A 12,672-nucleotide genomic window follows, 5' to 3' on the forward strand; every position below is an offset into this window, starting at 1 on the left:
AGCAGCATCACATGTCACACACTTGTATGGCTTCTCTCATGTGTGTATGCTCATGTGTCTCTGTAAATTAGGCTTTTGGGCACAAGCAGCATCACATGTCACACACTTGTATGGCTTCTCTCATGTGTGTAGTCTCATGTGTGTAGTCTCATGTGTGTCTGTAAATTAGGCGTTTGTGCAAAAGCAGCATCACATGTCACACACTTGTTAGGCTTCTCCCCTGTGTGTAGTCTCATGTGTGTCTGTAAATTAGGCGTTTGTGCAAAAGCAGCATCACATGTCACACACTTGTATGGCTTCTCTCATGTGTGTAGTCTCATGTGTGTCTGTAAATTAGGCGTTTGTGCAAAAGCAGCATCACATGTCACACACTTGTATGGCTTCTCTCATGTGTGTATTCTCATGTGTCTCTGTAAATTAGGCTTTTGGGCACAAGCAGCATCACATGTCACACACTTGTATGGCTTCTCTCATGTGTGTAGTCTCATGTGTCTCTGTAAATTAGGCTTTTGGGCACAAGCAGCATCACATGTCACACACTTGTATGGCTTCTCTCATGTGTGTAGTCTCATGTGTGTCTGTAAATTAGGCGTTTGTGCAAAAGCAGCATCACATGTCACACACTTGTAAGGCTTCTCCCCTGTGTGTAGTCTCATGTGTCTCTGTAAATTAGGCGTTTGTGCAAAAGCAGCATCACATGTCACACACTTGTAAGGCTTCTCCCCTGTGTGTAGTCTCATGTGTGTCTGTAAATTAGGCTTTTGGGCACAAGCAGCATCACATGTCACACACTTGTATGGCTTCTCCCCTGTGTGTAGTCTCATGTGTCTCTGTAAATTAGGCTTTTGGGCAAAAGCAGCATCACATGTCACACACTTGTAAGGCTTCTCTCATGTGTGTAGTCTCATGTGTCTCTGTAAATTAGGCGTTTGTGCAAAAGCAGCATCACATGTCACACACTTGTAAGGCTTCTCCCCTGTGTGTAGTCTCATGTGTGTCTGTAAATTAGGCTTTTGGGCAAAAGCAGCATCACATGTCACACACTTGTAAGGCTTCTCCCCTGTGTGTAGTCTCATGTGTCTCTGTAAATTAGGCTTTTGGGCAAAAGCAGCATCACATGTCACACACTTGTATGGCTTCTCTCATGTGTGTAGTCTCATGTGTCTCTGTAAATTAGGCGTTTGTGCAAAAGCAGCATCACATGTCACACACTTGTAAGGCTTCTCCCCTGTGTGTAGTCTCATGTGTGTCTGTAAATTAGGCTTTTGGGCAAAAGCAGCATCACATGTCACACACTTGTAAGGCTTCTCCCCTGTGTGTAGTCTCATGTGTCTCTGTAAATTAGGCTTTTGGGCACACGCAGCATCACATGTCACACACTTGTATGACTTCTCCCCTGTGTGTATTCTTATGTGTCTCTGTAAATTAGGCTTTTGTGCAAAAGCAGCATCACATGTCACACACTTGTATGGCTTCTCCCCTGTGTGTATTCTCACGTGTCTCTGTAAATTAGGCTTTTGGGCACAAGCAGCATCGCATGTCACACACTTGTATGGCTTCTCCCGTGTGTGAGGTCGCATATGTAACTGTAAACTTGCCCTTCTAGAAAAATCAGAATCACAAGTCTTACATTTGAATAGCTTTTCGTTTGTGTGTGTTCGCATGTGGCTTTTCAAATGGCATCTGTAAGTAAAAGCAGCACCGCATGCTTCACACATGAATGATTCCTCTCCAGTGTGTATTTTCATGTGTACCAGTAAATGCCTACTATCAACGAAATCGAAGAAACATATTCCGCACTTGAATGGCCTCGCTTCACTTTTCATATTCTCTTAATTTTGAAGTATTTCTCCTATTGTAACCGTCACAGGAACTTTGCAAACATGCATTATTTCTCCGATTTAGGTGTGTATCAAACTCTTTACAGTAGCATTTCGTGTAACATCCGACATATAAATCCAACACCCAGTCACCTGGAATAAATCAAAAACCAAATCAAAATATAAACAAGTCATCCCATGAATAATTTGCTTTTCTGAGTCTCGCATTTAAGTATAATGAAAACGTAAGGACTCAATTAAGGCTGCCTATAATCTCCATCTTTTTACAGATCAAATGCATCTTGAGATAATGGGTAATTGGTAGCTGACATTATCAAAACATTCAAACTTCGGTATCAGTGCAGCAAAACTGCCAGTATCGTCCCCGTTCCACCCATCCTATACGGCTTTTTTTACCAAGATTGATACCGGAGACCGGGTTTTAGCACAACTTTTTTCAATGAAAACAGGCTTGGATATATGATGGAACATCAGAAGAAGAAGATTGTAAAACTTTGAATAATATTATTAATTAAATGTGGTGTTTTCACGTGTATTTGTATATACATCTAAGTTTAAATTGATTACACAGTGAAGAGTATAATTGCAAACATAATTAACAATCAAAATTAAATTGAAATTACTACGCGATCTACTTGCAGCGTAGTTAAAGTGTGAAGATTTCTGACATTGTTAAACGTCTAAACACATTCGGTTTTTTTATACAACATGGCCGATGTGTTCCGAATGACAATTGGTAAACAAAAATAGAATAGAAAATTTGAGTGTTTGCATTAAAGCTGCACTCTCACAGATATACCATTTTTACAAACAATTTCTTTTTTGTCTTAAGAATGAGAAATTGTTTTAAATATCTGCAAACTTGTGACCTAAGACTGCTGGCAAAATATCAGATCGGAGATGTTCATATTTCTGTTCGAAAATTAATGTTTTATGGCTTAAGGTGTTACTAACGTATTTTTTTAACTTAAAAATATCAAGTAGGCCATGATGGCCCTAGATCGCTCACCTGTAAAACGGTCTGAACTTTTGGAATGATGTAAACTTCCTACATGCAAACAACCGCTGATAGGATTTTATAAACATGACCAACAGATGAGGAATCAGATGCTTTATCTCTACACTACAGTGCCAACCTTGACGTTCAAGAAATTTATACTAAATAGTGAGAACTGGGATCTATGACCTAGATTTTGACCCCAAATGACCAATATTTGAAATTGACCTAAAGATTATCATGTAGCCTCTTAATAAGTTACAAGGCTTTTCAATAGGTGGGCCCTGTGACCTAGTTTTTGACCCCAAATGACCCATAATCAAACCTGACATAGAAATCATCAAAACAACCTTTTAAACATATTTCCAGAATATTTGGGCTGAAAATGTAGCCTCTAGGAGTTAATAAGGTTTTTCCATATTTGGGCTTTGTGACCTAGTATTTGACCCCAGATGACCAATATTCGAACTTCACCTAAAAATTATCAAAATAACCTTTCTGACAAATTTCTAGGATATTTAGGCTGAAAATGTTACCTCTAGAGTGTTCACAAGTTTTTTTTTCCATATTTGGGCTCTTTAACCTAGTTTTTGACCCTAGATGACCTATATTCCAACTTGAGCTAGAAACCATCGAACAAACTTTCTAAAAAAATCCAGGATATTTGGGCTGAAAATGTTACCTCTAGAGTGTAAACAACGTTTTTCCATATTTAAGCTCTGTGACCTAGTTTTTGGCCCCAGATGACCCATATTCGAACTTAATCTAGAAATCAACAAAACAACCTTTCTGAAAAATTTCTAAGATCTTTTGGACAGAAAAAATAGCCTCTAGAGTGTTAACAAGATTTTTCTATTTTATTTTTTTTGGGGGGGGGGGGCATGTGACCTAATTTTTCATCCCAGATGACCAATTTTCGAATTCTTCAGAGTTATTACTGGGACAAACATCCTGACCAAGTTTCATGACAATTGAGGCAAAAATGTTACAACTAGAGTGTTAACAAACTAAGTGTGGACAGACTACGAACATCCATCGATCCTAATAGCTCACCCTCAGCCTACGGCTAAGGTTAGTGAAATATTGATATATTTTTGTCAGCAGTCTTATATAACTGGTTTCAATGCATTTTCGCATAAATTGGCTCGTGTCAAGACAAAAATTAAAAAGGTTGTCAAAACGGCCAATAAGTGAGAGTGCAGCATAAAAGAGAACATGACTAAATGAATATTTATATGCAAAACTACAGAAACAAGTCCAGTAACCAAATGTTTAAACATAAACCCCTTTTAATGGTAAAGCGTAAACACTAAAGACATGGAACACAAAAACAAACAATCACAAACAAGAAACATGAATGTCTAACTGTTAAAAAAAAATTTGAAAAGCCCCTTACATACATTATTATGCCTAGGGACGGAAGCAAAAACTTTGTTATGTACCTCTAGCCTTTACTTACTACATGTTTTCACAGAAGCAAACTATTATAGTTATCATAAGATTACCTAGCCTATATCTTCCATTTTCACATACCAAACTATTTCTTCACATTTTACTGAGATAAGATAGGTTTTATTTTGAGTCGACAAGATACAAACAATACAACATAAGCTCATGCGAGCTTTTGAACCGACTATTTATAAAAATATTGTATATGGTATAACAAGTGTATAAACGCTAAAAAGTCAGTGGTATATATAGTGGCATATTATTATAAAGTGTTATACAGTTATATATAATACATAATAACTTAAAGGCCTAGTTTAAGGAATGTTTGGCATGACAATCCCCTGTTGTGCATCTCTTGCTAATTGCACTGGTGTCACAGTAGGGGCCAATTTCCTGTGTATTCGTTTATTGGCTCAGGGCCATTTAGGGTCCATTTTTATAATTAAACACCCCAAACTGCACAGCAGGATACTCAGATTGGAGATCTGATAAGACAATTAGGCAATAAGATTAAGATCAATTAACAGAGGATGTGTACAAATACATGTTTTTTTGTTGTTGTTCTTTTCTTCTTTTTTTTTTGGGGGGGGGGGGGTGGGGGGTTCACTCATAGAAGGCTGAAACTAGGCCTTTAAAATATAAGGGTGGTTTAGAAATTAATTATGAGGTACTCTAACATAAACACAAGATACTTGACTACATCTTCTACATTTAACACTGTTAATCCGTACACCCTTTATGTGAAATAATCACTTTTTATCCCAATATAATTTTTTCTATGTTATTTTTATCATTTATCCCAAATCGATTATTCAAAGATATCGAGGATATTATGAAGTCAAAATTACGGTTCGCTTAGGTATTTAACTCATATCTATCATTCATTGTTTCGAACTTGATCATCGTATAGTTTTCACACCATACCAGGGCTTTTTCTCTAGTACCCACGTGTCCGACTATCGGACCCATTCCCAAAGCAAAATATAAGATATTTTTCCCAACCTTCAGAACAAAATCCCAATCCATTTTTTTTTTTTTTTAAATTCTTTTTACCTGTACTGGTTCATTTTCAACATCTTTATAAATCATGTGAGATGAAGTTTTTTGGTAATTGAACTCAGAAATCATTTATTTTTATCATTATCTTAGATCTGAAATATGAAATGTTATCTGTCATGATTTATTGCAATAGAAATTTACACCCAAAGGATTGATATTTCAGCCAGTGTGGGTCTTTTAAAGGAAAAATAAACATATATTAAATCATGTCCTAATTCGCAGGAGACTAGACAGCTTTTTTTTAACTGTAAAATTTCCCAATATCAGCATTTTCACGACGCAAAATTCCCCAAAATGTCTAGGGTCTTTTTAGCCCGCAGACATCAATTTGAGGTGATAATGAAGCACATTTAGCCGCATATGTAATAAACATCTATGTCAGATAATGCGCTATTTATTTTGGGTTGTGTTGTTTAAATATAATGGCTGGTAAAAAATAACAAAATTGTATTTAGTGAAGTATTTTATGTTTGAAATGGATAATAAAGGTTTATATTCATATTTTACCATGTAAGTGCAAAGCTATTTTGCACAAATCAAGCATTAAATGCATTAAAACACATAATTTACCTTTCCAATAAAACAAAACTTGATTGACACAGACAACGATTATGCCAAGCGGAACAACTCAACCCAATCGTAATGACTCGGCCACCTCTCAACAAGCTTCGTGATAGACCTTGTAAATATAATCGTAACAAATCGGTCATGGCCGAAGTGTTCCAATTGTTGTAAAACTGTGAACTGCAGCATTGCAGGTGCCCTTCATGTACATGTATATATCATTATGTTTTGACAGAATGAAATGAAGAAAACCCCATCAAACTCGTAATTATTTGTTGGATATTTTTTTGTGTACGGAACTAATATAAAAAAAACATAATCTAGTATTATTTCTTGTTTTTATGATATTTTATGGACGTAATATGCTTTAACCCAGAATCTTGATTGAATATAACTACCCACTTTTGTAGTCTAAAATAATAGACGTGTTATACGGGATTCTTCCAATCCCTAACGTCTAAACGGGAATGTGCAAAAAACGGGGGTGTTTTAAAAATATTGAAATCGTTTGAAGTGAAGTATTTTATGGTTGAAATTAATCATAAAGAGTAATATTCATAATTTACCATGTATGTGAAATGTTATTTTGCACTAAACAAGCATTTAATGCATTAAAACAAGTTGTTTACCTTTCCAATAAAACGAAAGTTGACTGACACAGAAAACAATTATGCGAAGGGAAACAACTCGATACAATCGTAATAACTCGGCGTCCTCCGACTACGCTTCAAGATAGACCTCGTTATACAATCGTAACAACTCGGCCATGGCCGAAATGTTCCGAGCGATTTAAAACTGTGCCCTGAAGCCTTGCAGGTGCCCTTTATGTATATATCGTTATGTTTTGACAGAATGAAATGAAGAAAAGCCGTCAAACTCATAATTATAAGTTGGATATTTATTTTTTGTGTACGGAACTAATATAAAATAACATTATCTGGTAATATTTCTTGTTTTTATGATGTTTTATAGACGCTATATGCTTTAACCCGGAATCCTGATCGGAACAATTACCCACTTTTGATACTAAACAATTTGTACGTGAAGGATTTGCCATATCAAAAATCTAAAAAAAATCTGTCAACGTACAATTATTTGGACTACCCACTTTTGGTACTAAACAATTTGTAATCGTAATCTATTATCGTTAAGCCAATGTTTTTATTTGGTGATGATTACTTCAGATAAACAGCGTTTAAATGTATTTAAAAAAAAAATATGTGTAAAAAGTAATTTAGGCTAGGAAAAGCGTGACACATATAGTTTGTATATATTTCCACTATATTGAAGGGAAATTTTATATAAATAATATGTTCATAATTATGAATGTTTCCAAGTTACCTGATAAGCATCATCAAAATCTGACATGGCCGTCATTTCACCGCTTGATATAGTTGCACCTGACTGCGGTAATTGATGCCATTGAATGCAAAATATAACAGATGACTCAAGTATAAATCAATTTATAGAAATGACCAATTTACAAAAAAGGGAAATAACTGCGCACAGGGCGAATATATAAAGGTTAGACACCACTATATCAATTTCCTACGTATTAAATTGACAATCTATTTATATGCGAGATAACCCTGATTTGAAGTGTTTAACAACTCAAAGTACTGTGTACTTGACATTAAAAAAAGTCAAGGCTCTAACAATGTTCATTAAAGCTGCCCTCTCACAGATTTACCGTTTTTACAACTTTCTCTTATTTTTTTGTTTTTCTTGATATGAGCAAATGTTTACGCGTAGGTATCGGCAAACAAGTGATACAAAACTGTTAATAGAATACTCAATCGCAGATTTTCATTTTTCCTTTCGATTTTTTTTTATATTTTATGGCTAAAAACGTTAGGCTAAAAGCGTTACTAACGGTTTCAAACGAAAGATGCATACAACTATTTTTTTCTTGTCCCACACGGAAAGTCATCTAGCAGGTCTAGTGAGAATGTAATAACTGACAAAAAGGATTTCAAAAACATCGATGAAAATCGGGTTCTAACCGGTGTCGTCAAAATTGCAGTCCAGTGTTGTATCCACTGTGCTACAAAGGCTTACCGTAAACAGTTGGAATATTTAAGCTATATACCTAACTATAATATCACATGATAACATCGACTAGCCAATCACGCATAAGGAATGAATTCTACAAGGTAGACATATCTAGTAATATTTTAAATGGTAAAATACGAAGACTGCGAAAAAAAAAATATTTGTAAACTATGTGGTACTTCAGTTAGTAAGTTTCAATGCATTGTACACATCGATACCAAGTTTATGTCAGTTTTCGAATTTTCTTCTCTTTTTTCGCTTTTTCATCATACGGAGTACAGCCCCTTTAAAGGTATTTTCCATGGCCGAGAGTGTAAGATAATTTCATTCCAACCCGACCGTAGGGCTTTTTACCGAAACGAGGTTTACCGAGTATCACTAGAACACACTGCGCGAGGGTAGGGATGGATCTTACACGAATGGCTTTGGTAAGTGCATTTTCTCCCACCTCAGTTCAACAAAATAAAGATAAATGTGTTTTCTTTGTTGGAACTCTTCAGTGCGTTGTGAGACTAATTTAAAAATAATTGATGCGATAATTCGTCGTTGTCATGGTTTTGGTGCCAATTGGAGAGATAAATGAATAGTTTCCATGATGCTACAGACGATGGTCTTCAACAAGGGAGGTATATATGTGATAACAATAAAAAGGAATTCCATACGGGTACAAGTTTTAGCTTTGTCCTTGGGCAATATAAGGATTTCCACTATGGCTAAATTTTTGGATCTACTGATCTGAAGTGGGAGAAAGTCTTCATATTCCAAGAATAATTTTGATGAGGTCACTAGTCAGTCAGGTCGTAAACAAATCCATAAAAGTTTTATTAGTGATTCAAAGGTAACAAATCTAATGGTCACTCAAATAACATGACGGATCAGCTTTCTGAGAAAATGGTCCCTTATGGTCACCCCTTCAATCAGTCAATCTTCCGAAATGCTGGAAAACCACCTTCAATCCTCCTTTACATAGATGAACAGTTGGCAGATCATGTATAAAGCAATTCAAGGAGTGTAATGTTTTCAACGAAGAGTAACAAATATTTCAAATTATTATAAAACACACTATCCTCTTACACTACCCTAATATTGAATAATAAATAAATATTATTTCGCAAACCGGCAACGGTATTGAAGTGTCGAAAAGGAATTATACTTGAATTAGAAAATTCTGTTGAACATTTTATGCAAAGAAAGCGTTTTTAAATCGTTCAAAACGTTTGAAGAGGTTAATAAACGGTGTTAGTGTACCGTCTGTCCATAATGGCACACCTGATCCGTAATGGCCCGAAGGCTTGAACCTTTAAAAACAAAATATTTGATAGTAAAAAAATGCTAACATTGATATTTAAATTATTCATCATGACTTCTTTGAAATGCAGTTCAATAAAACCATTTAGTAAAACACACGTCACATTTTGTGTTAGACGATCTTTAACAACACATAATTAACATTGATTCATTTCAATTCAACGTATAAAACGATCGGATACGAAATAAAAACAACAACAGAAAACTACTTACACACAAAGTTGATCGGCCCGTAGTATGTGCATTTAAAGTGACACTCTTATTCAACATCAATGCATACACATATACGTATAAAAAAACATGCATTTTGAGTGATAAACCTCCAATTTCCTACATATGAAAAATATTAATTACTGATAACAAGGTTATAACCGTGTATTTAATAGCTAAAAAGGCAAAATTAGTAAATGCAGATTGGTGTATGCTAAGAGATTAACTGTAATCTACTATTGTCTCATAAGGTAGAAATTCCGTGTTTTCTACATATTTCATTCAAAATAAACGCAGTATCCTTTAAACATTTTATATAAATCCCTTTTGGTAAATTCAAAAAATTGTATTATACATGGTTAATCTCATTTCGGAGTAAAAGTGCATCTTTAACAAAAGATGGCACACGGGGTTTATTCTGCACAGTAAACGTGCCGTCAGAATTGTGTACAATTGACAAATCAGCTACATCAATGTTGTTCGACATAGATTCTTTTTCATTTTAGTTCATTGATAGTGTTCATCGCTCTACAGGTTGAGATGTTACGACGAGTTCATTCGTCAGATATAATTTCGGACGGAGACGAAAACAAAAGTGTCGATGAATTTACGGTATGAACTAATGTTAACATGTCCTGTCGTTTGTCTAACGACGCGGTGCTGAATCGGTTAGTATGACAGAAACAGTGTCAAGTGGTTTAACTGAGTTCATGGATTGAAAAAGATGTCATACCTTTTCATACCGTTTTCAACTTCACGGATTAAACTAAGTTGCTTGAACATATAATGTAACCATTTCGTTATAAATATATATCAGTATTTTCGTTCTTTTTATTGCCAATTTCAAAAATAACATTTTGGTGGTAGTGGAGGGGAGGAGGGAGTGGGGTTGGGGGTAGTTATCCATTATTTAAACGAAAGTATGTATCACTTGGAAGTTCTAAAATGGAATTTTAAAGCCTTTTATGAAAGTTATCATCTACACAATAAATAAACTGGAAGATCACTGATGGTGACAAGACCATAACATAACTAGATTTAACGACGTCTGTTTATAGACGATGCCGATGGTTACATACAACTAATTATTAAAATCTGAAGTTAAAAATTATATACTAAAAACTTATGTTCACTTTATAACATTCACTCAAAAAAATAATTTACATCCTTAACAACATTCAACCGCTTGAAAGTTAAACTGGAATGCACACCTGTTTTCCTCGTTAATGTTTGCATTTTCATGTTATTATTTAAACTATATATAGTATTATAAATCGTAAACCCTGAGATGTACAACTAAAGCTATAAAGAAAACAAGGTTAAGGATTTGGTGTATATTTCAAGGAAAACATGTTTGTTTGTAAACTAAGGACGTATTAAGGTAGCATACCCCTATGTAAGACAAGCACTAAGTGCACATTATAAGATCCCTCTCAAGATGCATTCCGTAAAACAGCAGCATCGCATATCTCGCATGTGTAAGGCTGTCCTCGTGTGTACATTCTCATGAGTTTTTGTAAATCACAGCTTAGTATGAACAAAAACAAAAACAGCAACACAGTTCTTACACCTGTATGGCTCCTCTATGCGAATTCTTATGCGGTGCTGTATAGTAGATCTAAGAACAATCAGCACAGCATATTTAACACCTTTATGGCTCCTATCAGGTTCGAATCCGCGTGTGCTCTGCAAAGGAAATATTTCAAAACAGACAGCACCACATGCCTAACACTTTCTCTTCTGTGGGAATTCTCATTTGGCGATGTCTTCTGTGTGAATTCTCATGTGGCGATGCAATTGAGATATTCGTGAAAAATCAGCGCCGCATGTATCACACTGGTATGGCTTTTCTCCTGTGTGAATTCTCATATGGCCCTGCAATGTTGCTCTTTGAGAAAAAGCAGAACCACATACCTCACACTGGTATGGCTTCTCCCCGGTATGAATTCTAAAGTGGCCCCTCAAAGATGATCTTTGGGAAAACATAGCAGAACATGTCTCACACTTGTATGGCATTTCTCCTGTGTGGATTCTCATGTGGATATGCAAAGTTGATCTTCGAGAGAAAGCAGCACCACATGTCTCACACTTGTATGGCTTTTCTCCGCTATGAATTCTAAAGTGTCTCTGCAAATGAGATCTTTTAGAAAATGCAGCATCACATAATTCACATTTGTATGGCTTCTCTCCTGTGTGAATTGTAATGTGGCCCTTCAAATGTGAACTTTGAGAAAAAGCAGCATCACATGTTTCACACTTGTATGGCTTCTCTCCAGTATGGATTCTATTGTGGTTCTGCAAATGGACTTTATGAGAAAAAGCAGCAGAACATGTCTCGCACTTGTATGGCTTCTCTCCTGTATGTCTTCGCATGTGGCTCTGCAGATGAGATCTTCGAGAGAAGGCAGCAGTACATGTTTCACACGTGTATGGTTTCTCTACATTGTGAATTTTCATGTGGCTCTGCAAAAAAGATCTTTGAGAAAATTCAGCATCACATGAATCACACTTGTATGGCATCTTTCCGGTGTTTATTCTCATGTGGGTTTGTAAATTTGATTTTCAGAGAAAAGTGTCACCATATGTCCACACTTTAATGACCTTATTTCCGATGTGAATCTTCCTGTGTTTATGTAAATGTTATTTCAGAGAAAAAGCAGCACTCATGTAGTGTGGCAAAACAGAATTTCTTAGAAAATGCAGCGCCATATGAATCACATTTATGTGTGATCGTTATTCACTTCGTATAGTGAGAGTACTTATTATGATTTTCTCCCAATTAAAATAGTCAATGTTATGTCACAATTGTACTCGTTTTCTCTCGAACATAATCAGGAACGGATGTCAAGCATTCTCCCCGTTGCTTTCTCCATGCCTGTATTCTCAAATCAACTGAAAAAGACATGACCTATTAGAATCAAAGACACCAACCAGTCTCATAAAATACTATTACACCAGACATAATCTGGTTGTAAAGCCAGAGTAGCAATTTTAAACCAGTCTGGAAATAACATCGTATTTTCTAGCCTTACAATATTAAATAAAATATAATAAAATACCAACCTGCACTACAATGTTAATAAAGTCTGAATAAATCAAAACAATAAAATACACAGGCATATTACGGTAAACAAGTTATAAGTATCTCAATTTCAAGTCGGGTAATAACAATATGGGAACATTTGCAAATGT

At 35.5% G+C, this 12,672-nt stretch overlaps 1 pseudogene; it reads right to left on the reverse strand.

Annotated features, from left to right (window-relative positions):
- Positions 1 to 386: 386 nt before the first annotated feature.
- Positions 387 to 12,033, reverse strand: LOC128221639 (zinc finger protein 845-like; annotated as a pseudogene).
- Positions 12,034 to 12,672: the final 639 nt, after the last annotated feature.

The sequence above is a fragment of the Mya arenaria genome, chromosome 16 (genome assembly GCF_026914265.1).
Source record: "Mya arenaria isolate MELC-2E11 chromosome 16, ASM2691426v1".
Classification (NCBI taxonomy): Eukaryota; Metazoa; Mollusca; class Bivalvia; order Myida; family Myidae; genus Mya; species Mya arenaria.